The 27079-nt window shown below is 38.7% G+C and overlaps 1 non-coding gene across 1 annotated transcript; it reads left to right on the top strand.

Moving 5' to 3' along the window:
• The first annotated feature begins 26965 nt into the window (after positions 1-26965).
• On the top strand, positions 26966-27079 carry LOC114311265 (U5 spliceosomal RNA). The gene has a single exon (XR_003646422.2). It is a non-coding gene; the product is annotated as a U5 spliceosomal RNA (small nuclear RNA).

A 27079-nucleotide genomic window follows, 5' to 3' on the forward strand; every position in this document is an offset into this window, starting at 1 on the left:
CCTGTCATTTATTTCTATGTTCCTAAATTTTATAATTTTAACTTTTAAACCGAAAGTAATTAATGACAAGCCATAAAAGTGTTTAAAAAATTACCCTTAATTGTAGATCAATAGTGTGTATACTTTAAATTTTTTGTTGTTGTTGTTTTTTTTTTTTTTTTTTTTTTGATCGGCAAAGAAAATCTTTATTGATGAAACATACAAAGTATGAAGATTACATCAATAAAGAGGAACTTGGGTCTAAAAAGCCCCAAGCGCCAGTTGGTGAGAAACCAACAAAGAGAAAAAGAGGGGAAAAGGGGAAAAAACAACAAGCATAAGCAAAAACACCCCGAGGTTGAATCACATCAGCAACAATCACCAAAAAACAGAGGGCAGCAGACAGAACCCAATTCAAATCAGTGCAGTCCAAGAGCACTGATTTGTTGTTTGACCACACAATTGATGAATCTCAGCCTTTAATTACAAATTCTAAGCAAAATTTTGGATTCTCTTTTTGGGACTAGTAGTTGGTGTTATCATAGATTAAAATTTTGGCCATGAAAACATATATAAGGTGACAGTTTTACTCTTCTTATCCTAAGCAGTACTTGAGATATGAGACCAAGCTCACTTTGGATTTCAAAATGGCAAAATGGTTTTAATGAAAATTAAACAATACCTCCATTTATAAATATTCTTTATCAAGGGTGCTGTGAAAAGCTGCAGAATAGTGCATGAACAAAATAAATAAATAAATTGATGAAGAAATTATACTTATAGTTATTGTGTTATTTTTTTTTTTAATGTCAATTTAATTTCTATAATTTTAATTATCAGTTTTATGCATAAACACATTTTTTCTTTTCCCTTTTTTTGGGTCTAATAGCATAAATGGATTTCAAGTTACGAAACAAGTTGCAAAGTCCATCAGAGCTTTACGGGGCATTCTATTTGCACCCAAATAGTAATTCAGTAAGCCCAATTAAAATCTTGAAAATTTAGTTCCTATTATACCTTAATGTAAATTTACTAATAAGGACAATACACATTAAACCCTAAAATAATTTTTTTTCTTTCAAGGTACATCCTATATTCAAGTCTCTTCATCTTATTCTCCAAATTTTAATTATTTTCACTTTATCTTCTTCCTCTTACCAAAACTCCAATTTATCTCACAAAAACTCACCATTATCATCCACAAAAAAGAACCCTAGAACAATCTCGTTAGTCATTCTCTAATCTTTATGATGAGATTTTCAAAAAAGAGTGAAACATGTTGATCTCTCAATGGAAAACCCACTTCACAAAACAACATTCTAGAAATGATGAAGCCATAAAAAGCATTAGAATCATCATGAGGGAAAAACCCAAGAAAACCCACTAGAGAGAGAAAAAAAAAAAAAAAAAAAAAAAAGGTACCAAACTATGGAGAGAGAGCATATTCTTTGATGAAAAACAAACCTTACTCAACAAAGTTCAAGCGACCCAAATAAAATTCATATATGATATATACGATATATATATATACATTCATATATATATAGAGAGAGGGGGGGGGGGGATAGAGAGACCCATAACTAAGAAGAGATGGAGGAATTTTTTTGAATTGATTTGTTGATTTTGGGTGTACCATAAATTATGATTTTATGTGGAAGGTAATTTGTGAAAAAAAATAGAGTGTATTGAGAGTAAATTATAATTATAAATAATTTAATAGGGAGTACTAAGAAATTGGGCGCACTGAATGATTTTTTAGGTGTAAATAGAATCACCCGAGCTTTACACGTTACAGATTTTGGCCCATCTTTATTATAGTGGGCTTTAGTCTTCTACTAGCTCACATCGTTAGGGCTGAGTAAGAAAATCAAAAAATCTACAAATCGAATTGATTCAGTCCAATTCGATAGTTTTAGTTTATCTTTTAAATCCATAGTTCAGTTTTGATTTGAAAAATTGGAGAACTGATCTCCACGGATCGATTATGGATTTAAGTCCATAGTTATAGATTAGACCCGAACCAGACCTTATGTAATTTAAACCATATACATATCATACACCCTGATGAATACAAATCTACCATCTTATATATAAAACTGAACCCTAATTCATAACATTTCAGATTAATATAATAATAATAATTGCGGAAGGCAAAATTAAAGACTTTCATTTCGAGTAGAAAATGTGTAGAATTCGAATAGGATACACTCTGATGAGTACAATAGTAGGTCTATAAGACCAAACGACTAGGACTAGAGATCCACGTCCAGGCATGCAGGTCCAGGACCAAGTCCAAGGATCCAGAACCAGAAGAGTCCAAGGGACCAGGACCAAACGTCCAGGACCACAAGAGTCCAGGGGACCAGAACCAGAGATCCAAGTCCAAACATACAGGTCGAGGACCAAAGAACCAAGTCTAGAGGTTCAAGTCTAGACATGCGGGTCTAGGACCAGAGGTGCAGAACCAGAGGACCAGGTCCAGGGTCCAAGCCAGAAGACTAGATCCAGAAGGCATGACCCTCAAGGGTAGACTTGGTCAAAGCTTGGTCCTTATTTTAAGGGCCAACCACACCTAGAATTCCATGATAGTGGAACAAAATACCACAAAAAGTGGGTTGAACGTAAGTAGTGGCAGGGGAAGTGGAACCAACTCCAACAGTCACTTTAAAGGCTATATAAAGCCATACCAAGTGAGGAAAAAGGTAGACAATTTTAATTACAATTATTTCGGGCTGCTCTTATTCTTATATTTTCTTGCTCCATTACTTTCAAGCTTTCTAACTTAAGTATCAGAGAATCCCCTGGTTACCCACCAGCCGGGTTTTTCATATTTTCATGAGTGTTTCAAGCCAAGTGCCACCGTGTTCACGCTAGAGTGTCGCCATAGCAAAGGTGGTTCAATCTTCTCCCACTACAATTTGGCACCGTCTGTACAAAATTTGTAACAAAAAACATTGTTCTAGTCTTTGCTAGTTTCAGCTCATTCATTTTTCAATCATTAATGACTAAAGAAAATGGCATCCCACCAACTGGTGAAGAACATGATGTTTTACACCCTCCAGTTCAATGGACAAGCCCATTAGACTTAGAAGGCAACATTTGGCTGCATTTTTAGCCCATGGAAGACCGACCAAAAGGCAGCATTTAGTTACATGAGTTGGCTCGAGAGACAAAATCATCAATGCAATGGACAAACGACTTAAGAAATTGTTTGAAAAAGTCAGAAAATTAAAGCAATGTCAACTCTAACCTCGGACTAAAAAGCAACTCAAGATTGTAAATCAGCTCAGACCGAATAGTTTTTGAGCAAAATATCATGCTCATGTACCTGTCCGAGTAGAACATCCTGCACATGCATCTGTCTAAACATAATATCATGCTTTTGTACCTATCTGAGCAGAATAATGTGCTCCAACATCTATCTGAGTAGAACATCATGCTTATGCACCTATCCAAATGCAAAAGCATGCTCTAGCTTCTATCTGAGCAATACAACGTGCTCTATTATCTATCTACGCAGAACATCCTACTCATGCACATATCCGAGAAAAATGGCATACTTCAGCACTTGTCCAAACAAAACTACATACTCCAACACCTATCCGAACAGAACAGTGGAGTTCAGTACCTATCCGAAGAGCATCTGAAGGAATTGTGGTCTAGTCAACAGAAACAAGGCCTGATATGATCACTTCTCCTTTTAGTATGAGAATTAATAAGATAGAGCCTCCAAAAAATTTCAACATCCTAGAGTTTGAGCTTTACGATAGTTGGTTAGATCCCTTGGACCATCTTTGTCACTACTGCCATGCAATGTCCTTTTGGAACAGGAATGCGACACTTATGTACAGGATCTTCCTATCTAGCCTAGGGAAAGCAGCCAGCCAATGGTTTGACAACTTCATGAAGGGTCTATTGATAGTTGGCAATAGTTGTCCGATAATCATGTGAAATGCTTTGTGATCAACATCAAGTGTGCTAAGGAGGTAAACGCTTTGCTAGCCCTCAAAAAATCTCCTGACCAGACCCTCAAACAATATTCCCAACTTTACTGGGAGACCTTTTATAAAGTTGAAGAGAAATGTTCAAATCAAGTAGCAATCGCCGCATTTAAACATGGCTTGTCACCATAAGATAAATTATGGTAGTCCCTTTCCAAGAAACCAGTAAGATGAGTTATTGATCTATTAATCAGAATTGACCAATGCAGTTGTAGACGTCCCCGAACGCCCCGGGAGGGAAATCCCGTTTTGTTCATATGGGCTCACTACAGTTCAGGACTCAAATGTCACGGTCCTGTATCTAATCTCGCAGAGAGCAATGCAAGACCGATGAATCATCAAAGAGTCCAAATCCGGCAAATCGCTTTTGAAAACAGATTTTTTTTCAAAGAAGTGCCAAACATGGACTGCTTTGCCAGATACAGAGTCGCCACCTAAATATTTTATTTTGGGGAATTTAGGAAACCCTGACTCATTTGCATAAGGCCACGTGTCCGTCATCACCAAAGTTGTCTCAACTCGAGAACTTGGGTACGATTGGAGAAGGTCACTTCGTGAGCATCCCCGCTCGCCCAATCAAAGATCGGCCTCTACTAACCATGATATCGAGTTTTGAAAACATTATGTGCTCTTATTCTGGTTTATTAGCCTAGAATTACTATGTGATGCACGCAGCATACAAGTATAGACCGGATCGCCTGAATTGGAACAAAACATTTCATGTTTGTTTTTTAAAGCGGTTTGCTACTCGCAAGTAGGCTTAAAATGCAAATTTTCCCACCCTCGGGTGGGCTTAGAAAACATGGTTTTGCCACTATCTAGTGGGCTTAAGACTCGCAATCAATAAATTGTTCTAATCCAAGTAATCCAACCTTCACCCACAGGCATTCAGGCAGTTATATCACATAAGTACATAGCCTCATGGTAAGCATGCTATCACGGCAGTCACTCACACACATGCAAGGATGCTAAAGCATAAAGACTTACCGAGTGCTCCGAGCCAAAGAAAGAAGCTAATTAGAAAACATGCATGAATCCTAACTATGCTGAGATGTCTAATGCAACACATGCAAGAATGCAACTAAGATAGGCTCGGCTATTCTAAGATGGCATATGAAATGCTACAAAAATCATGTATTCAACTTGGAATTGAAATACGATGCAGTCAGTATGATGTGCCGAGCCCGGTGCATGCAATACAGATGAATGATGCAAACATGCAAGTATAAGTATGCTAATTGAAACATGCCCTAGTCTAACCATCATAAGCTGGTAAATAAAAGGGAGAAAGACGTGGGGTTGCAGACATACATCACACACACGCACACTTATTACAACTGCCCTCACTCGGAGGGTCCGAATAAATAATACAGTCCGAATGAATAAAAACTACAGCTAATTATTACACAACATTAACTAATTAATAAATTAGCTAAGTAAGCATGTAAACTACATGAATGTGACTGCCTCGGCTCTGTTTTGGGTGACGATGGATGCATGCATGCTCGAGTCGCCTCGTCGGGAAATTCCATCGCGATTCCTCGTCTCGCCTTTGTTTGCAACTGATTTTAGAAATTTGCACAAGGCTCCAAGAGGCTGAAACTCCACCCTGGGAAGGCTGCCGACCAGGTATTGTCTTGGGAGACACCTGCCGACCACCCTTTCTGGTAGGAACCAAAAAAGGTGGTCGGCCTGCCAGAAAACCTGGTCGGCCGACCACTTTCTGCCCCTGGATTCTGGTTTTTTCTGCAACAAAGGCAAGAGAGAGAGAGGGCAATGTATTTTCAATATATGTGTGCAAGATCACTCTCCCCGTCCTTGCACAAGCTCAAGGGGATGTAATCCTCGATCCTCGTGCCACCAATCACGCATCTCGATACATGATGGCCGAGGAGTCGAATTGCACGACTCAGTATGAAATGAATGCACATATAAGCAAGTAAAGTCAATAACTCTATCATAGACAGTCAAGAGTGTCGGCGACCGAGAATTGAGGCACATGTCGCCACTTGGAGTACGAAACGTCCCTCGTTTCCCGTGTTTAGACTAAACCCTACTCCAAACACAATGCAACAAATAAGGATGGCATGACATGCACAAATGCTATTAGCATGCAATCCTAATGCAATGCGACCTAATCATGCAAGCATGCAAGGACGAGATGCAAACATGCTACTAGCATACACAATACTATGAACCATATGGCATACACAATGCGACTAACAACCTAGCATACGCAATGCAAGGAAATGAGATGGCATACACAATGCCTGAAACAACATAACATGCACAACACATTGTAACATGGCATACACAATGTACGATGGACTTATGCCAAAATGGAGAGGCCTCAGCCGCGCCCAAATCAGTGGCCAAACACAATTGAAATTAGACAAGAACGCTCATGCAAACATGCCCAATGTAAGAGACCGAACTTAAGGCATCGAATGCCACTCTACCAAAGCATGGCAAGGGATGACACATGGCATACAAACACACATGACACAGCTCTGAAATGGCATAAAAGATGATCCCGAAACATGCAAATACGTCACCCAATGCATGCTAGATGGCCCGGGTACCGAAACTAGTGAAGTGTGTTACACTAGAGGTACCCGAAGCAATGCACAAGTGGAAAAACCAACCCTGAACAGACCCTAGGCAGGTCTGAAATAGTGGAAAAATAGTCTAAAATGATGGCTCAACATGCAAAGAAATGAAGCTCATTCAATGGTCCGAAAACAAGGCATTCATGGACAACTCTCAAGCACACTTAAGGAGTAGAAAGCATGAGAATATGGCATTCATATAGGCTCTGAAATATGATGTATAATGCCCCCAAAACAAGAAAACATCTCAGTACATGCACGTAGTGGACCTCAAAACTCAAAGCTAATCATGGACATTGAACTACAAGCATGCAAAACAAGCATCATTCGACCATGAGACCCAAAAACAAAGCTAAGGTAGTCCAAAATATGCACAACATCAGTTTAAGGCATGGCCAAAAGTGCTAAAATCAAGGGTCAACAAAGCACGCAAAGAAAGCTAGTGAACCATGAGTTGTACTACAACTATATGAAGCATATGAGAGCTCACGAAACCAGCCAAAAACAGAAGTATGCCATGCCAAAATATGCCAAAAAATCCACTGAAACTCAATCAATGGCAAAGGGGTTATTCTACACATGTATGATGGATACACAAAATGGCAAAGCCACCTCTAAGAAGAGGTTATGAGGGTCCTAAAACTGACCAAAAAGGTCCTGAAATTAGTCTAGGAAGCATGCAAGTGAAAGCCCCTTTGAAAGGCCTTGAATAGAATTGTTCTACACATGCATAATAGACACTTAATATGGTAAAAAGGGCTCTGGATAGAGTTCATGCAGACCTTAAAACTCACCAAACAGGGCCTGGAACATGGCTTTGAAACATGCAAATAGGGGCTCCTTTGGAAGGCCAACAAAGCTAGTAAAGAGAACAAGGGGTGAGAGGGTCACCCCTCTCTGATTTTGAGGCTCAAGGACACATGTTAGCCACTGAAAATTCGTTGGGTTTCAGTGGCTAAAAGGCCAAACCAAGGCCAACGCAAATGCTCTAATGCATAGCTCAAAACATGCGGAAATGAGGCATGCAAGGGGATTAGATGACCCCCAACAGAAAAATGACCTTAAACAAACATGTTTATTAGCTCAAAACAAAAAAAAATTCAGTTTATGATGAATCCCAAAGATGCTTGCAAATAAGGCTAAAGAATGAAGCAAAATAAAGCTACAAAGAGGGAAATGGTGACTTACCCTTGTAGAGAAGACCTCCAGCAACTTCTGGACCAAGGTAAGAGCTCTTTAACCTCTGAAAATTAGCTCCAAGGTGCTTAGGTTGATAATGGAGGTGTTGTGCTTGGAGGTGTAGTGCAATGGGTGTAAGAACAATGGAGTTTGAAGCTTGAAGGAGAGAGATATGGAGGGAAGTGTATGTATGACTTAGCCAAAATGTTCAACCTTTGCAAATGGAGAGGAGAGCCTCTCTTATAGAAGAAGAGGTCCAAGGCTTCTTGGAGAAGCCTCAAGCAAAGGGACCAAGCTTCTAAAAGAAGCTTGACCAAAAGGTCAAGCTTCTTTTAGAAGCTAAGCAAAAAGGGCCAAAGCTTCCTTATGAAGACAAAAAAAAAAGGTTAAATCTCGGAGGATGGGGCAAATGCATCCCAGCTGGCATAGCTGTATTGCACTCAAAAGGACAAAAAAGGAGAAGGCTGGCTGACCAGTTCAAGTGGTCGGCCGACCAAGGGTCAAAAGGTTCAATAAGGAAAGGTGGTCGGCCTACCCATATTGGTGGTCTCCCAGGTGAATGCAACAAGTGGTGGTATGGGAAACCAGAAAATGTGGCTCAAAAGTGAGGGAGACCGAGAGGTCAAAAGGGTCAAGCACCAAAGGTGGTCGGCCATACCAAATAGGTGGCCTCCCAGATGAATGCAACACAATGGTGGTATGAGAGATCATAAATTATGGGCCAAAAGTGAGGGAGACCAGTTTCCCGACAAGAAAACTGGCTAGAGGAGAGAGAAAAGTGGTCTCCAAGGAGAAAGCTGGTCTCCAAGAAGAAAAGGTGGTCTCCCACCCTTGTACCACCTTCCTAACAATGAAACTAGGGTCCATGCCAAAAATGAACCCTAACCGATGCAAAACGAGGGTTCAGGGGCCAAAACGCGCAGCCAGGGGCTCCGAAAATTGACTGTTAAGCGCTGGAAGTGGTGTGCAACCCCGAAGGTGGTCTCCCGGGCCACAGTGTCCCTCTAAGGAGAGGAAACAAGGTGTGTGCCAAAAACCGGAGCAAACGGAGGTAGTTAAGCGGTCCCGAACCGAGGCACAAGGCCGACGGCTCCGAAAAATTGAAAACTGGTCTCCAAACGGGAAAAGTGGCTTACGACCACGAAACGTAGCCTACGGCCACTGAGAGATGGTCTACGAGACCTCTCCCTCCCTTCAGGAAGAGAAAACGGAGAAAATGGGACCTGGTTCGCAAACCGAGGCAAAGCACAAAAGAGCCCCGAAGTCCGGAGACAAGGCTCTCAGCCGAGACTCCGAAACCTCAGAACGAGCACAATATGCATCATCACTGAGCGCTCAATCGGTGACGTCTGAGTCTTAAGGTCGATCAAAAATAGGGTGTCGATAGCAGTAAGCTGGTGGAAGATTAGAAAATTTATGAATTACTATTGGTGCAAAGGAAAGAAAGTTAGACAATCCAACTCACGTTATAGTTATGTTCTTTCACTTAGGTACAATTTCCAACAATTCCCTAAGTATAAGAAAGTTGAACAATCTAGCTTGGATTATAGTTGTGTTCTTTCACTTAGGTGCAATTTCCAGCAATTCCCTAAGTACAAGAAATTATGACAATTCAGGGTAGATTGTAATTATATTCTTTCACTTAGGTCCAATTTCCAGAAATTGTCTAAGTACAAAAAGTTAGACAATCCAGCTCAGATTGTAGCTCTGTTCTTTCACTTAGGTCCAATTTCTAGCAATTGTCTAAGTACAAGAAAGTTAGGCAATCCAACTTGAATTGTAGGTGCAATTTTTAGCAATTAAGTACAGGCAAGTTGAATAATCCAGTATGGATTGTAATTATGTTCTTTCACTTAAAATTACTAAAGTATAAGAAAGTCTGCTACTCAACAGTTGAATTTTTTCGCTCTAGTATGGATAGTTCTGCCTTGGATGAACTCCAACTTTCCCCTACGACTATGCTTGGAAAATTCAAACTTAGGAGGCAATTATGGGAAGCAAAAATAAAGAATTTCATTTTGAGTAGAAAATATGCAGAATCCTAACAGGATACACCTTGACAAGCACAATAGCAAGTCCATAAGACTAGGGGACAAGGACCAAAGGTTTAGGTCCAGACATGCAAATCTAGGACCAAAAGACTAAAATAACCAAGATCAGAGGTCCAGGTCCAGATATGCAAGTCCAAGACTAGAAGAATAGGTCCAGGGTCCAAGCCAAAAGACCAGGTCTAGAAGGCATGACCCTTAAGGGCAGACTTGGTCAAAGCTTGGTCCTTACTTTAAGGGCCAACCACTTTTAGAATTCCGCGATAGTGAACATAATCCCAAAAAAAGTGTGCTGAACATGAGGAGTGGTAGGGGAAGTGGAACTATCTCTAACGGCCACTTTAAAGAGTATATAAAACTTTACCAAGTGAAGAAAAAGATAGACAATTAATTACAATCATTTTGGTCTGCTCCTATTCTTATATTTTCTTACTTCATTGCTTTCAAGTCTTCTAGCTTAAGCATCTGAGAGTCCACTAGCTGCTCACCTGCAGGGTTCTTCATATTTTCTTGAGTGTTTCAGGCCAAATTCCACCGTGTACACGTTGGAGTGCCGCCATATGTAGCACTTGTGTCCTTTAAACTATTGGAGAGTGTATGTAATTCCTTTATTTTCACTTTGGTAGTCTTTGGAGTTATTGTGTTTTTGGAGGAGTACAATTTGATTTAGACTTGTTGAGATTGTTCGTTTGCGCTTGTTTATGTTGAAAAGTTCTTTGGGAACTTGGAAAATTTGTTCTGGTATTGATACTAGTCTTCCTGGGAATCGACACCACTTTACTGCCTTGCTCTTAGTGTCTCTACTGGTTTATAGGGTCGACATCACGGGTCTCGTGGTCGACCCTTGTCTACTACTGTGTTCTGGGTGTTGCTACTAAAATATAAGGTCAACACCACTGGTTCCTAAGGTCGACCCTTGTCTGCTGCACACATGAGTGTCTCAACTTTTTTTTTTTAGAGTCGACCCTTGTAAGTTATTTTCAAAAAATTTGTTTCGGTTTTGGGCCCAACTTTTGGGGGTTTTGACTTATTCTTTTAATTGACTTTGGGGCTATTATTCTATTATTACCTAGCCACTATAAATAGGCTCCAAAACACTCTACCCTCGTTATTTCTTTTCTCTTTCCTTCTCTTTTTCTCTTTTTACCGTGAATCTCTCTCTCTCTCTCGCTATCTCTCTCTCTCTCTCTCTAAACTCAATGTTTTCACTTAAATCTCTAAATCTACTCATGTAGAGGCATCTTTTCACCTTGGTCCTTTGAGAAAGGTTATTGATCTCATCAAGGACTTTCTTTTGATCCAAGAGTTTTCACTGATTTTGAATTTTTCCGAGTTCTCATCTTCGTTTCAAGAGGTATGGCCTATTTCTCAAACTCAATATGAGTTCGATGGTGTATATGTAGTATATTTTGATATATAGATCTTGTTGTTGTTGGATTGAGTTTGGAAATTTGTTTTTGTTCGTTCTAAATGGGGTTGTTGAGCTTTGATTTAGCTACTAAATCTATTTTCCGTATACAAAAGTGCATATGATTTTTATAAAGGTGAAAAGTCCCAATTTGAGAAACACCCTAAATGATAAATTATTTGGGAATTCGCTAGATTTTTGGAAAGAAGATTTGATTGGAAAAGTATTACGGGACTTGGGAAAAATATCAGGATTTGGATACTCTTTTGGAAATGTTTGGGGAATGGTGATTTTGAGATTTTTGGATTATGTATGCGAATTATTGTCTTTTATTTAGTATATTAGAGATAACTATTTTCGCTATCGGTGGAAGATAACATTACCGTATGTTAGAAATTGCATGTGGATTAGACAACTGTGATCATTCATATCATGGAGCATGTAATGAATTTTTATAACTCAAAACTGTATGTTTAAAGACTTTCATGTTATGTTTTAAAAATATAGCGACCCCGGTCTTTTCTCTTTAAATTATTGTATCCGGACTTAGGTTCCGTGGATCCTGTCATTACTTATTGGTTGTTGTTGTCCTTTAATCTCTTTGTATTTGAAGTATAGGTTGTGTTGGACGGGTCTGTTACAGGTTGGTTGATTTTAGATGCCGATAGGTGATGCCCAGATTTTGGCCTTCACGCTCGAGCGGAAGTTTTAACGCTCGAGCGGTCCCTTCGTTGTTGCTTCTCCGCTCGAGCGGGAATTTTGACGCTCGAGCGGGATTTTCCATCTCCCAGTATTTTGGTCTGCAGTTCTTCCGCTCGAGCGGTAGTTTTTACGCTCGAGCGTGATCCCTTGTTTTTGCTCCTCCGCTCGAGCGGGGAGTTTGACGCTCGAGCGGGTGCCAGCGCCTGCAAAACTTCTGAAAGGGTGCAATCGACGCTCGAGCGGCTTTCTTCACGCTCGAGCATGATTCTGTGTCTTACGCTCGAGCGGGGCTTTCTACGCTCGAGCGTAGAGTCGATTATATCAGTCCGCGATTTCACTTTTTGGATCACTTTTTGACCTACCTTTTCTTTCTTAACCTTTAAAAACCGCCATTTGAGAGTTTCTCTCTCTACTCTCACCTTCTCTCTAAGATTTGATCTATTCCTTGTGGTCTTCTACCCTAGTTCCTTTGGAAGAAAGGTAGAGCTTCACGAGATCTTTCTTTTAATCTGAAAAAGAGAGGATTTGGAGCACTTTGGATTTTGGGTCATCATCTCCATCTTCTCTATTTTAGTTGTGATCTTCAAGGTAGGGATTTCCTACTCCATTCTATAAGTTTTTTCCTAAGTTTTGGTATTTTGATATGTTGGGAGTACTTTGGTAATTTTGGGAAAAACCCTAGTTGTATTAATAAATTAATTTGTATAATTAATTTAAGGAAATTGGGGAAATTGGTTAAAAGCATGAAATTAAGGAATTCATTGATTAAATGGTGTAGTTGGATAATTAAAATCACTCGCCTATTGAATTGTTGATATATTTATTTCCAGTCTAGAAATAACTGTTTTGGGCTATCGGTGGAGGATAGCCGTGTTTGTTGTAGACATTGCATGTGGATTAGGAATAACTGAAACTAATCACATTGGTTAAGTCATTAATTTTGACTATTACATTGATACAGAAAATACGTGTATTGATTGAGCATTGCATTTGCATATATTGTTTTGTGTGGGAGGAGATAGGGGATGTACTCCACGGTTTAGGGGAAGATAGGGGATGGACCTCTAAACCGGATTTTTGTTTGGGAGGAGATAGGGGATGGACTCCATTAGCACCATTTTTATGTGTGCTTATTATATTGAAGTGTTTTTACATGATTATTGATGCAGCACTAAAATGTGTATCAAATGGGAAGTATGAAGTGTTTTGATATGAGCATGAGTCTCATTTGTTTTGTTGATATTGGAAGTAATGTGAATATGATATATAATTCACTGTTGTAAGTTTGGCCAGGTTCTGAGCCATGTTGATAATAATGGAAGGTGAAATGTGTCTTAGACATTAGTGTCATGAGACTGTTTAATGATAAAATTGATTATCTTGGTTAACCATCTATTGAATGCTATAGCTTTATTCAATGCTTATATTTGGTTTAGTATTTTTCTACTGGGCTGTGGCTCACCCTTTATGGGAACATCATTTTCAGGTTCAGGTGATAAGCTACCTCCACGGACTTAGCCTGGAAGGATTTGATGTTTGGGATTTTGAAGACTTGTCTTTAGTTATATGTTTTATTTTGTTATTTTTGAGATTTCATGTAAACATTCAAGCCTAGGGCTTAACTTGTAAATGAGTTAGTACTCATCCTTTTGTGTCCAAGTGTTAGCTTGGAAAGATGTAAGCCCTTAGGGCATTTATTTTGATGTTGCAGGATGTTACACGTGATGTCTTTCAATAAGAATAACTCAAATGATTCGTTTCTTTTATAAATGCATGTTAATGTTATGGTTATTATGGGTTTATTTTGAGGGCGTTACAACTTGGTATCAGAGCGTACCGGGTTTGAATACTTTGGGTACGTGGGAAGTGATTAGTATCACAATGGGTTCGTCTCGTTTGATAGAGACTTAGTGTAATGTTATATGCTTACGTGATAACATGTTTATGTGACTATGTGGGTATGGAATGTAGTTTCTAGGATGGTGATTTGACCCTTGAGTTTCTAGTAGTCTTGTTGGAAAGGCACTTGATCACTGCTGCTTCCAACCGGAACTATAGTAACGCATTGGGACTATCATTATCCGGAAATGAAATTCGTAGGTGCTTATGTGATTATGTGCTTACGTGGAATGAATTATTGTTGTCCATTGTATTAGGACGCGAGTGTTTAGTTTTGGCACATTTATTAATGTGCTAATGTCTTTGTTTCCTTTATTAGGATGTCAGGACGAGGACGAGGACGCGGTAGGCGTGGTAGGCCGGGTAGGCAGGAGGTACCGGTGCCAGAGGAGATTCCGGCAGTTCATGAGGGAATTGGCCAGGCCAATGTGGCCGAGCCAGTAGGCCAGCAGGCTATGGGCGCTTTAGCCCGAGAGATAGCAGGGGCATTCAGGGAGTCAGTAGGCATTCTTAGGGCTGAGAATCAAGCCCAGGTTGTTGTTGCGGATGCAGGACCTTCCTTTCTGAAGAGGGAGTTCTTCCGGTCTAATCCGGATGAATTTGTGGGTGATCCTAAAGAACCGCTTAAGGCAGATGAATGGCTCGAACAGACAACGAAGACGTTTGAGATGCTTGGCATCGAAGACGAGGGGTTGAAGGTGACCTTGGCATCATTCCAGTTGAAGGGGGATGCGGGTCAGTGGTGGAAGTTCACTAAGGGGCGTATAGGAGGTACGTGGGAGGCTTTTGTGGATGCTTTCCAGGAGAAGTTTTTATCTCCGGCAGTTAGGGAGAAGCTGCGAGACCAGTTTTGTCAGCTTAAGCAGTCGAGTTCTTCTGTGGCCGAGTTTGAGGCTGCATTTACTAGCTTGTCCAGGTTTGCACCTGAGTTAGTGGCGTCTGAGGAACGCCGCTGTATTGAGTTTGAGAAGAAGTTGAGGCGTGGCCTCAAGCTGAGAGTTGGGGGAACTATGATTCGGGATTATGGGCGTTTGGTTGATGCTGCAGCCCACATGGAAATCATGATGCAGGAGGAGGAGGAAGGACAGAAGGGCTCCAAGAGGAGTCAGGATGGTCAGAGTGATGGTAGGAGACAGAAGGGTTTTAATCCCCAGCAGTCTCATGGTAGCTTTTCGAGATCGACTTTTCCTGTACCGAGTGCTAGTTCGGGGAAAGGCAGTCAGGGAGACATTACCTGTTTCAAGTGTGGCCAGTTGGGCCACAAGTATCCAGTTTGTCCTCAGAGGGGAGGAGTTCAGAGAGCAGCATCTTCTTCGGCTCGATCTCAGAGCCAGAGTCAGGGTAGAGGTCAGCCACTCTCGTGTTATCAGTGTGGTCAGCCAGGGCATATGAAGAGGTATTGCCCGCAGTTGGGTGGCACACCTGGTGCATCTGGTTTGAGGCAGATTCAGGGTCAACAGCCAGCTCAGTCGGGTCAGGCCTCGAGGGCCAATCAGGGGGCTTCATCGTCTCAGTCGGTGCAACAATCTTATGCTCCTAGGGGTGAGCAGGTTGATCAGAGGTCATCTGGGCGCGTGTATGCTGTTACCGCGCAGGATCTTGTACCGGCTCCATCTGTTGTGAGAGGTACTTTCTTGTTTTGCAACTCGGTTGCTAATGTTTTGATTGATACGGGTGCATCTCATTCCTTTGTGTCTGCTGCATTTGCATCTGTTTTGGAGTTGGAGTTAGCACAGTTGGCATCTCCTATTTGTGTAGTGTCGCCTCTTGGGGGTGAATTGATTTTGAAACACGGTGTTAGGAGTTGTGATATAGAGGTTGATTACCATAGAATTCCATTTTCTTTTGTAGTTATGCCTATGAGAGGTTTTGATGTTATTTTGGGTATGGATTGGTTATCATCATACCGGGCAGTTATTGATTGCTACCGCCAGAGGGTCACTTGTTGTACCGTGAGCGGAGAATATTTTCATTTTCTGGGGGACCGGGTTGGTGATGTGTTGCCACCGGGGTATGTTACACGAGGACGGAGTGAGCTTAGTGGTCTACTTGCTAACCTTTCGATTAGTGAGGATGAGGAAACACAGATTGTGTTGCCAAGGGTGGTTTGTGAGTACTCGGACGTCTTTCCCGAGGACCTTGTTGATTTGCCACCGCATAGGGAGATTGAGTTCTCCATTGACCTAGTGCCCGGCACGGCGCCGATTTCGATGGCACCTTATCGTTTTGCCCCAGCTGAGTTAGTTGAGTTGAAGATTCAGCTCCAGGAGTTGCTAGATAAGGGCTTTATACGTCCTAGTGTTTCACCGTGGGGGGCACCGGCTCTCTTTGTTAAAAAGAAAGGTGGTGCTTTGAGACTTTGTATAGATTATCGGAAATTGAATCGAGCTACAGTTAAGAATAAGTACCCTATGCCTCGTATAGATGATCTGTTCGATCAGTTGAAAGGTTCCCGTTGTTTCTCGAAGATAGACTTGAGATCGGGTTACCACCAGTTGAGGGTCAGGGAAGAGGATATTCCGAAGACGGCATTCCGTACGCGGTATGGCCATTATGAGTTTTTGGTAATGCCATTCGGGCTCACCAATGCACCGGCAGTCTTTATGGACTTGATGAACCGGATATTCCGGAAATTTCTAGATCGTTTTGTAGTCGTCTTCGTGGACGACATCCTTATCTATTCACCTTCAGAGGAAGAGCACGAGGAACACTTGAGGGTGGTGCTTGATTTACTTAGAGCCCATCAGCTTTATGCTAAGTTTGGAAAGTGTGAGTTCTGGCTGAGAGAAGTCAAATTCTTAGGCCATGTGGTATCCAGTGAAGGGGTGTCTGTTGATACATCCAAGGTAGAGGCAGTGCAAGATTGGGCACAGCCTAAGAGTGTGTTTGAGATCCGCAGTTTCCTGGGGTTAGCTGGGTATTACCGTCGGTTTGTGAAAGACTTCTCCAGGTTAGCATCACCGTTGACTAGACTGACTCGGAAGGGAGTTAAATTTGTATGGAGTGAGACTTGTGAAAAGTCGTTTCAGGAGTTGAAAGTTAGACTGACTACCGCTCCAGTATTGATTATTCCAGAGAGAGGGTTGGGTTATGCAATCTATTGTGACGCCTCACGAGAGGGTCTGGGTTGTGTATTAATGCAAGAAGGGAAAGTAGTTGCCTATGGTTCACGTCAGTTGAAAATTCATGAGCAGAATTACCCTACGCATGATTTAGAGTTAGCAGCTGTGATATTTGCCTTGAAGATTTGGAGGCATTATCTTTACGGTGAGAGGTTCGAGGTATTCTCGGATCATAAGAGTCTGAAATATCTGTTCACACAGAAAGACTTGAACTTGAGGCAGAGGAGGTGGATGGAATTTATTGAGGATTATGACTTTGAATTGCATTATCATCCGGGAAAGGCCAATGTGGTGGCCGACGCCCTTAGCAGGAAACCTGTTGGTGACATAGCTAGTATAGCCATCCGAGAGTGGGAGATGTTAGGTGCACTTGGAGAGTTTGGTTTGCTTCTGGGCGAATCCGTTGAGGCTGCGGCCTTGTTTTCTGTTGTTGCGCAACCTACACTTGTGACTCGAGTGTTAGAGGCTCAGAGGGGCGACCTTGAGGTAGAATCCCTCCGTGAGAAGATTTCTGGTGGGAAGGTTGAGAAAGGTTTGACGGTGTATCCCGACCTGAGTGTGAGATACCGAGACCGTCTATTTGTGCCGGAGTCTCATCGAGAAGAGGTACTCCGAGATTTTCATCATTCACGCCTTGCGGTGCATCCGGGAGGCACTAAGATGTATCGGGATTTGGGTCGCCAGTTCTGGTGGCGGGGTATGAAGAGGGATGTGGCAGCTTTCGTATCTAAGTGCCTTACTTGTCAACAAGTGAAGGCTGAACATCAGAGGCCAGCGGGTTTGTTGCAACCCTTGCCTATTGCTGAGTGGAAGTGGGAGCACGTCACTATGGACTTCGTTGTGGGTCTTCCGAGGACTCAGCGGGGTAGTGATGCTATTTGGGTGGTTGTAGACCGGTTAACTAAGTCGGCGCATTTTATTCCTATGCGCGTGAGAGATACGGTAGATCATCTTGCCGACTTGTATATTCGGGACATAGTGAGATTGCACGGGGTTCCAGTGACGATCGTCTCGGATAGAGATCCTCGTTTTACTGCCAGATTATGGCAGAGCTTGCAGAGTGCCTTAGGCACTAAGTTGACCTTTAGCACAGCTTATCATCCTCAGACTGATGGGCAGTCCGAGCGTACTATTCAGATCCTTGAAGATATGCTTCGGGGTTGTGTTCTTGACTTTAGCGGGTCATGGGAGAGGCACTTGCCATTAGTGGAGTTTGCCTACAACAACAGCTTCCAATCTAGTATCGGTATGGCACCGTTTGAGGCCTTATACGGCCGACCGTGTAGGTCTCCTGTTTGTTGGGCCGAGGTGGGTGATGCACCTCTGTTGGGTTCGGAGTTAGTGAGGGAAACGACGGAGAAGGTTGAGCTTATCCGTAAGAGGCTTGTTACAGCCCAGAGTCGTCAGAAATCTTATGCCGACCGTAGGAGGAGACCTTTGGTGTTCGAGGTGAGTGATCATGTCTTTTTGAAGATATCACCAAGACGGGGATTGATGAGGTTTGGGAAGAGCGGGAAGTTGTCCCCTCGATTCATTGGTCCTTTTGAGATCCTTGAGAGGATTGGCGAGACTGCTTATCGTTTAGCTTTGCCGCCGCAGTTGTCCGGAGTACATGACGTGTTTCATGTGAGTATGCTTCGGAAGTATGAGCCGGATCCATCACATGTATTGGATTGGACCGATTTAGTAGTTGATGAGGATGTCTCGTATGAGGAGAGACCGGTTCGAGTCTTGGATAAACGGGATCAAGTCTTGCGAGGCAAGACCATTCCTTTGGTGAAAGTTTTGTGGAAACATCACGGGGTGGAGGAAGCCACATGGGAACGTGAGTTGGAAGTCCGCGAGAAATATCCGGACATGTTTATTGATTTGTAATCTTGTAGTTAGATTTTGTAATATTGTCAAACTTTAAAGCTTTTTATATATGTCTTAAGCTGTAAAACATTTAGAATGTTTTGGTTAATGGAAATATTTTGGAACTTGCCTCGAAATGGAAGTTTAATGGAACATTGTATATATTGAATATATTGAAAATTGTTGAAATTGAAAGAAAATTGCATAGTGTTAATGCAGGTTGAAATATATGGTTGTTTTGCATATTGTGGTATATCTCTTTGTTAAGATATGGAATGGCCGGTGTTGGGTCAAGTTGTTTATTAGTGAGTTATCATATTGTTGGAATTTGAGAAAAACTTGTTTTCGAAACCTTGTGCTAAATTTCGGGGACGAAATTCTTTTAAGAAGGGGAGGTTATAGCGACCCCGGTCTTTTCTCTTTAAATTATTGTATCCGGACTTAGGTTCCGTGGATCCTGTCATTACTTATTGGTTGTTGTTGTCCTTTAATCTCTTTGTATTTGAAGTATAGGTTGTGTTGGACGGGTCTGTTACAGGTTGGTTGATTTTAGATGCCGATAGGTGATGCCCAGATTTTGGCCTTCACGCTCGAGCGGTCCCTTCGTTGTTGCTTCTCCGCTCGAGCGGGAATTTTGACGCTCGAGCGGGATTTTCCATCTCCCAGTATTTTGGTCTGCAGTTCTTCCGCTCGAGCGGTAGTTTTTACGCTCGAGCGTGATCCCTTGTTTTTGCTCCTCCGCTCGAGCGGGGAGTTTGACGCTCGAGCGGGTGCCAGCGCCTGCAAAACTTCTGAAAGGGTGCAATCGACGCTCGAGCGGCTTTCTTCACGCTCGAGCATGATTCTGTGTCTTACGCTCGAGCGGGGCTTTCTACGCTCGAGCGTAGAGTCGATTATATCAGTCCGCGATTTCACTTTTTGGATCACTTTTTGACCTACCTTTTCTTTCTTAACCTTTAAAAACCGCCATTTGAGAGTTTCTCTCTCTACTCTCACCTTCTCTCTAAGATTTGATCTATTCCTTGTGGTCTTCTACCCTAGTTCCTTTGGAAGAAAGGTAGAGCTTCACGAGATCTTTCTTTTAATCTGAAAAAGAGAGGATTTGGAGCACTTTGGATTTTGGGTCATCATCTCCATCTTCTCTATTTTAGTTGTGATCTTCAAGGTAGGGATTTCCTACTCCATTCTATAAGTTTTGTCCTAAGTTTTGGTATTTTGATATGTTGGGAGTACTTTGGTAATTTTGGGAAAAACCCTAGTTGTATTAATAAATTAATTTGTATAATTAATTTAAGGAAATTGGGGAAATTGGTTAAAAGCATGAAATTAAGGAATTCATTGATTAAATGGTGTAGTTGGATAATTAAAATCACTCGCCTATTGAATTGTTGATATATTTATTTCCAGTCTAGAAATAACTGTTTTGGGCTATCGGTGGAGGATAGCCGTGTTTGTTGTAGACATTGCATGTGGATTAGGAATAACTGAAACTAATCACATTGGTTAAGTCATTAATTTTGACTATTACATTGATACAGAAAATACGTGTATTGATTGAGCATTGCATTTGCATATATTGTTTTGTGTGGGAGGAGATAGGGGATGTACTCCACGGTTTAGGGGAAGATAGGGGATGGACCTCTAAACCGGATTTTTGTTTGGGAGGAGATAGGGGATGGACTCCATTAGCACCATTTTTATGTGTGCTTATTATATTGAAGTGTTTTTACATGATTATTGATGCAGCACTAAAATGTGTATCAAATGGGAAGTATGAAGTGTTTTGATATGAGCATGAGTCTCATTTGTTTTGTTGATATTGGAAGTAATGTGAATATGATATATAATTCACTGTTGTAAGTTTGGCCAGGTTCTGAGCCATGTTGATAATAATGGAAGGTGAAATGTGTCTTAGACATTAGTGTCATGAGACTGTTTAATGATAAAATTGATTATCTTGGTTAACCATCTATTGAATGCTATAGCTTTATTCAATGCTTATATTTGGTTTAGTATTTTTCTACTGGGCTGTGGCTCACCCTTTATGGGAACATCATTTTCAGGTTCAGGTGATAAGCTACCTCCACGGACTTAGCCTGGAAGGATTTGATGTTTGGGATTTTGAAGACTTGTCTTTAGTTATATGTTTTATTTTGTTATTTTTGAGATTTCATGTAAACATTCAAGCCTAGGGCTTAACTTGTAAATGAGTTAGTACTCATCCTTTTGTGTCCAAGTGTTAGCTTGGAAAGATGTAAGCCCTTAGGGCATTTATTTTGATGTTGCAGGATGTTACACGTGATGTCTTTCAATAAGAATAACTCAAATGATTCGTTTCTTTTATAAATGCATGTTAATGTTATGGTTATTATGGGTTTATTTTGAGGGCGTTACAAAAAACATTGATATCTCTCTGTTGAATGAGGTAAATACTAGGTGGAATCTGGGTAGGAGGTGTGGTTATATTAAATTAAGTTGGCCTGTGTATCCATGGTAAAAGTCCAAAAACCCGAGCGTATACATGGATGCTAATCCCATGAACGAAATTTTCGTAAAATGACAATAGTAGTGCTTGTATAGCCTACGTTTACATGGGTACCGGTTGCGGTTTCTTACGGACGAAATTTTCGTGAAATGTTACACTTGCCTAGAGGTTTTAGTGTCTGTATTTACCATCATGTTTTATGTTCAAAAGAATAATAATAGGTGATTTTGGAAATCTGAAAATGGTTTTAGCAATGTATGTACTGTTGTTTAGCAATGTATTTGTAGTTGATTTAGCAATGTATTTGCTCGTTCGTATTGAGATAACTGGACTCTTGGAAATGGATTTTATTTCAAATAGATGTTTGGAACTTGGAAAACTTTTTGAATAAACAAATGATTTTGAGGATTGGAACAAAAAGGGTTTTGATGGAAAATCAGATGGATTTTGAGAATGCTTTTGGTATATTGTATATATATGTGTTGCATCATGATCATTTATGGTGTTGGAACATGTTTAGTTTTTGAAATATTCTCTACTTATGCTCACCCTACTTGGCTGAAAATATTTTTCAACTATACATGTGTGAATGTGGATTGTGATGTGAAGTTGTGTTCGGAATTGTGTAGGATAGTTCAGTTATTTGTAGGTCATGGGCCATTTATGTTATTTATAGGTCGTATGCCATTCTTGTAAGGGTTACACCCTTGTGTATGATGTAAGCCTCAGGGTGTTCAATTTAATTTATAACATCTATGTATGTTTTTAATTACAGAACATTCATTAGACTTAGATGTTGTATTTAAAAATGTATAAAATCGGATAAACATGTATATTGTGTGACTATATTATATTCATTTGCATAAAAGTTGTTATTTATTATACATCGGTGGGTGGTTTATTCACGTGAGCCAAACTGTGTAAATCCTGGGTGTGACACTGCAGCAATGGTGGTTCAATTTTTACCAACCACAAAAATTACGAGTGTAAACGGTTTGGTTCGGTAAGTGTTAAGAGTATATTTAGCACTGAAACCGATCCTTTCGGTTTTTATGATTGAGAAACCAACATAAACCATATACTACTGTTCCATTTTATCGATTTTGTTGATTTGATATAGAAGAGAAATTTATATTAAATTTTAAAAGGTTTTATAGATTATAAAATTTTGCATTGAAAATAAATGAAGAAAATATATGAAAATTGCTCTATAAATGTTTTTCTCCCTAGTTTTTATCACAAAATTATATTATATTAGTTATTTCTCATATAATGTTCAAGAAATTATGATATAAAAATATTTAATATAATATTTAGTTGGTTCGATTTGCATCAGTATAAAAAATTTTAAAATCGAAACATACCTTATATTATGAAAAATAGACCGAAAACTAAAATTTCGGTCAATTTCGATCGGTCAACTCGGTTTTATCGATTTTTCTTACATCCTTAACAAAAACCATAGATTCATGTTTAACAATATTTGCTTAATGTTATGTTTTTGTATAGTGGGCTTGTTATTATTATTTTTAAAATTTATGATAGGCCGAATATTTTTAAAAATGTTATATGATTTTTCAGGTGAACAAATTATGTAAAATCATGATTCCAAACTAAGCTAAACCGTGTTGAAATGGTTTGGTTTGAATTGATTCCATGATTCAAATGAATTGATTTGGTTCCAATTTTTACAAAACTGTATACAACGGATTGATCCTAATTTTACCCCAAACCAAATCAATTTAGACCATGCTCGCCCCTACACATCATTATTTAATCAAAACCCGAAGGGCCCAATTTTGTTTGTGGCCTGGCCTGCCCTGCCTTTCACCCATGAACTAATGAAATTTCAGACAGTTACGAACTGGTCTTGTTAGGGGTGCTCACAGAACTGACGGATTCACCAAAATTGATCTATCTGACTTAAATTGATCGATCTGACCTAATCCACTTGTTTTTAAGTGGTTTCGATAATATGGATCGATAGATGCGGATGAAAATTTTTCAAATCTACTTCGGACGGATAGCAGATGAGTGGTCACCCAACTCAATGCGATCCGCCAAACCTCTTTAAGAAAATGATATAATATTTTTGTGCTTTATATGTTTAAAATAAAAAATAAAATAAAATAAAGACATTTAATTTATTAATAACATTAGCTATTTATGAAATATGAAAGTTTGAGTTTCATTTTAATTATAAAAAATAAATAATACAAAATTTTGTATTCAAACAAGGCTCAAAATAGTAAAAAAAATTAATAGTTCAAAAAATATAAAATAGTAAAGCTTAAACCACTAAATCCATCTGCATCGGCCAACTAAGTGGACGAATACGGATTTATTTTTTCCAATCCACTTAAATTCGGACGGATGACAGATATGAGGCCACCTGACTCAATTAACAAATACAATTCAGCTAGTTACACTTTCCATATCATATTTTAACGCAAACTAACACAAATAAATCAAAATTCACAAACAAAAGTCAAAATGTTCGAATCATTTATTACTTTAATAAATTTCTTAAGATCATTATAAATATCAAATAATCATTTTACAAACACAAAACATATCTAAAAAGTCTTAAAATTTTCTTATTATCAAAACAATATTACATACAAGATTTTTTTTTTCTTTATAAAAAAAAAAATCACTTAGGATTTACGAGTAAGTCCAATCAATATAAACTGTTGGTAACAATTTCAAAAAAATTAAATACAATGGTAATACTACATCATCGCTAACACCATTTAATAATATATTATCATGTTGCCACTATATGTATATAGCGGTTATTGAATTATTATTAATTAGAAAGCTACATTGAATAGTGGGATTCACAATCCACACAAGTTAGTGGGTGTTGAAAGGTACAAGGTATTAGGTCTAGTAGAGATATATATATATATATATATATATTGTGCGAAATTCACCTTTTGTGAAATAATTTGATGAGGAGTTCATTTATTATTTTTGTGGACATTTTATTTTCAATTTTATCCCTTAATCTATCTGTTTAATTTTTTTAACGATTTGTTCAAATATTTTATCCGTTTAAATTTTTTTGACCATCTGTTCAAATATTTTTTTTATCTATTCAGTTTTTTTGATTATCTGTCAAATTTGTATCTATTTGTTGAAATTCCTTATCTATTCAAATATCTATCCAAATTTTATTATATGTTCAATTTTTTACTTATTTGTTCAAATTCTCAAATTTTATTATATGTTCAATTTTTTACTTATTTGTTCAAATTCTCATACATACACAAATAAAAAGAGAGGTCCTATAATTTTATTATCTGTTCAATTTTTTTCCCTTATCTGTTTAAATCTCTATCCAAAATGATACATTATTCCAAAATCCTCTATCTGTACAAAGAACAAATGATAGAGAAAGATCCAAAATCAAAAAAAAAAAAAAAAAAAAAAAAATCAACAACACAAACAACAACCAAATCAAATCTAAATCATCAATATCTCATATCATCAATAGATTCAAGATATTTCGGTAAGATTACTGAGAAAGAATCCAAATTCAATACAATCGTCAGTTTTAGCCTCGGAGCGGCGGTGTTCCTGGCAAGGCCATCGGAAATGTTGATGATTATAGTTTCTCAAAATAAATAGATTTAAACAAATTCAGTGGAGCCGAGCCATACTTACAAACAGGATGGAGCTCAAGTTCATGAAGAACAAGAGGCAGATATTGTGAATAAAGCTGATGCACACCAAAGCCAACCTCATCTCTACCATTACACCACCGTTATCTTATCTTTATAGATATACATACACACATACAAATAAAAACAACTAGTGGGTGGCACATGCGATACATGTGCAATTCAAATAATTAATAATAAAAACAAATAAAAAAGAATTTAATATTATAATATGTATGTTGCTTAAGTGATAAATACACTATTATTAAGTGAAGCCCTAAATTGGTTTAGTGAAGTCTACTTTTTATGTCATGTGGCAACTTTATATATGCTAAAATAAAAAAATTATTATACATAGCGTAAGTAAGTTTTGAACCGAAGACCTTAAGTTTCATTAAAAACATAATTATCACTTAAGCAACATACACATTACAATATTAAATTCTTTATTATTTTTTTATTATTATTGATTATCTGAATTGCACATATATCACGTGTGTCACCAGCTAATAGATGACTAAGTCAAGAATCTAAAAATAAAAATAAAAATAAAAATAAAAAAATTAGTAGAGAAAGGTGGTGGAGTTTTGAGATCAGATATCTCAAAAAGTGAATATGAGATCAGAGATCTAAGATTGGAGATCAGAGACCGACACGAATGATCAGAAAGCAAACGACGGTGCTGTTGCTTTAGCCGCAACAGGAGGGGGTAAAATTTAAATTTGAATATATGGGTTGAGTGCTTATTTTAAAAAATCTTTTTTGTCTTTGGTATATATGTATTTAATACTACTCCGATCAGTCTTGTATAGATGAATCTAAAATTTTGAATACTTTTAAAATACAAAAAAAAAAAAAAAACACAGTAAAAGCCAAAAATAAAAACACACGCACAAAAAAACCTATTTTTTGGCCCCTTTGTTTAAAATTTATAAAAAGTTACTTTTTTTAGTACGTCTAATTGAATAGAACTCAAAAATATTTTTTTAATTATTTTTTAAAAAATCACTAAAAATGAAAAAAAGTAAAAAAAAAAAAATTCATCTACTGATGATAGTGTGGTACAATTAGGAGTGGACAAACATCGGACTGGGTTGGATTCGAGCCCGACTTACACTATACACTAAGAGTATTTATATGTCATTCCAAACCTGCTTCAATCCGACACCGGGTCTAACCTTACCATCCCAAGCCCAACCCTAAAACAATATCTAAATTCTAAACCCACTCACTTAATCCAATAAATAAAAAAAAAATAAAAAAAAAATTGTCTTAAAGGACCATTCAATTATTTAAACCCTTTTAATAATTGTTTAAATTTGAAATATTAATAAACTTTAATTATAAAATAAATATAGTATTTTAGGAAGTTCTTTAATTTAATCTAAGTTATAGGAAAAAGTATATATATGTATGAATTTTTCTTTATCTTTCGTTTTTCTAATTTATTTTGTAACTAAATAATATAAAAATTAAAATTAATCATTTCTAAATGGGCAAGCCTAGCCTGACCAAACTGGGCTAAAATTTTTTATTTCAAATTTAGTATGATATTTAAATGGACTAAGAAATTTTGTCCAATCCAATCCTATGAGCTAAATTTTTTTTGTAAATTCCAAAAAATATCAGGTTGAATTAGGCAGACTAAGCAGGCCATCGAGCCGATGGCTACCCCTAGGCATAACTGTTAATTAAGTTTTTACTCCAAAATTAAGACACTTGACTAATAAATCCCTTTCAGCCTCGTTTGGTCACAGTATTAAAAGGAATTAGAAGTCCCAAAAAAATGTGAAGCCACCTTAATGTAATTTTAGTCCCTTTTTTTTTTTTTTTTTTTTTTAAATCAGATTGTGTGCTTCGATCCCTCACATAGGTGTAATTACCTAGTTTGAACAACAAATAGCAATTGGTTGCGCAAATGGTTATAAGCATTCCCACACCGGCTATGCAGCCACAGCCCCCTATCTTATGGCTTTGTATAAGAAATTGTTTGAGACAATATACAAAACCACGCAGCCACGTGGTGTGCACAGAGCGAACTATTCTTTCGCCTTTTACTAAAGAATACCCTGTCCACGCCGCATGTAGTGTCATACGCATATTTTTGGAGGGGTTCTTCTTCTCAGTT

This window comes from Camellia sinensis, chromosome 10 (genome assembly GCF_055761805.1).
Source record: "Camellia sinensis isolate YWXY chromosome 10, ASM5576180v1, whole genome shotgun sequence".
NCBI classification, from domain to species: Eukaryota; Viridiplantae; Streptophyta; class Magnoliopsida; order Ericales; family Theaceae; genus Camellia; species Camellia sinensis.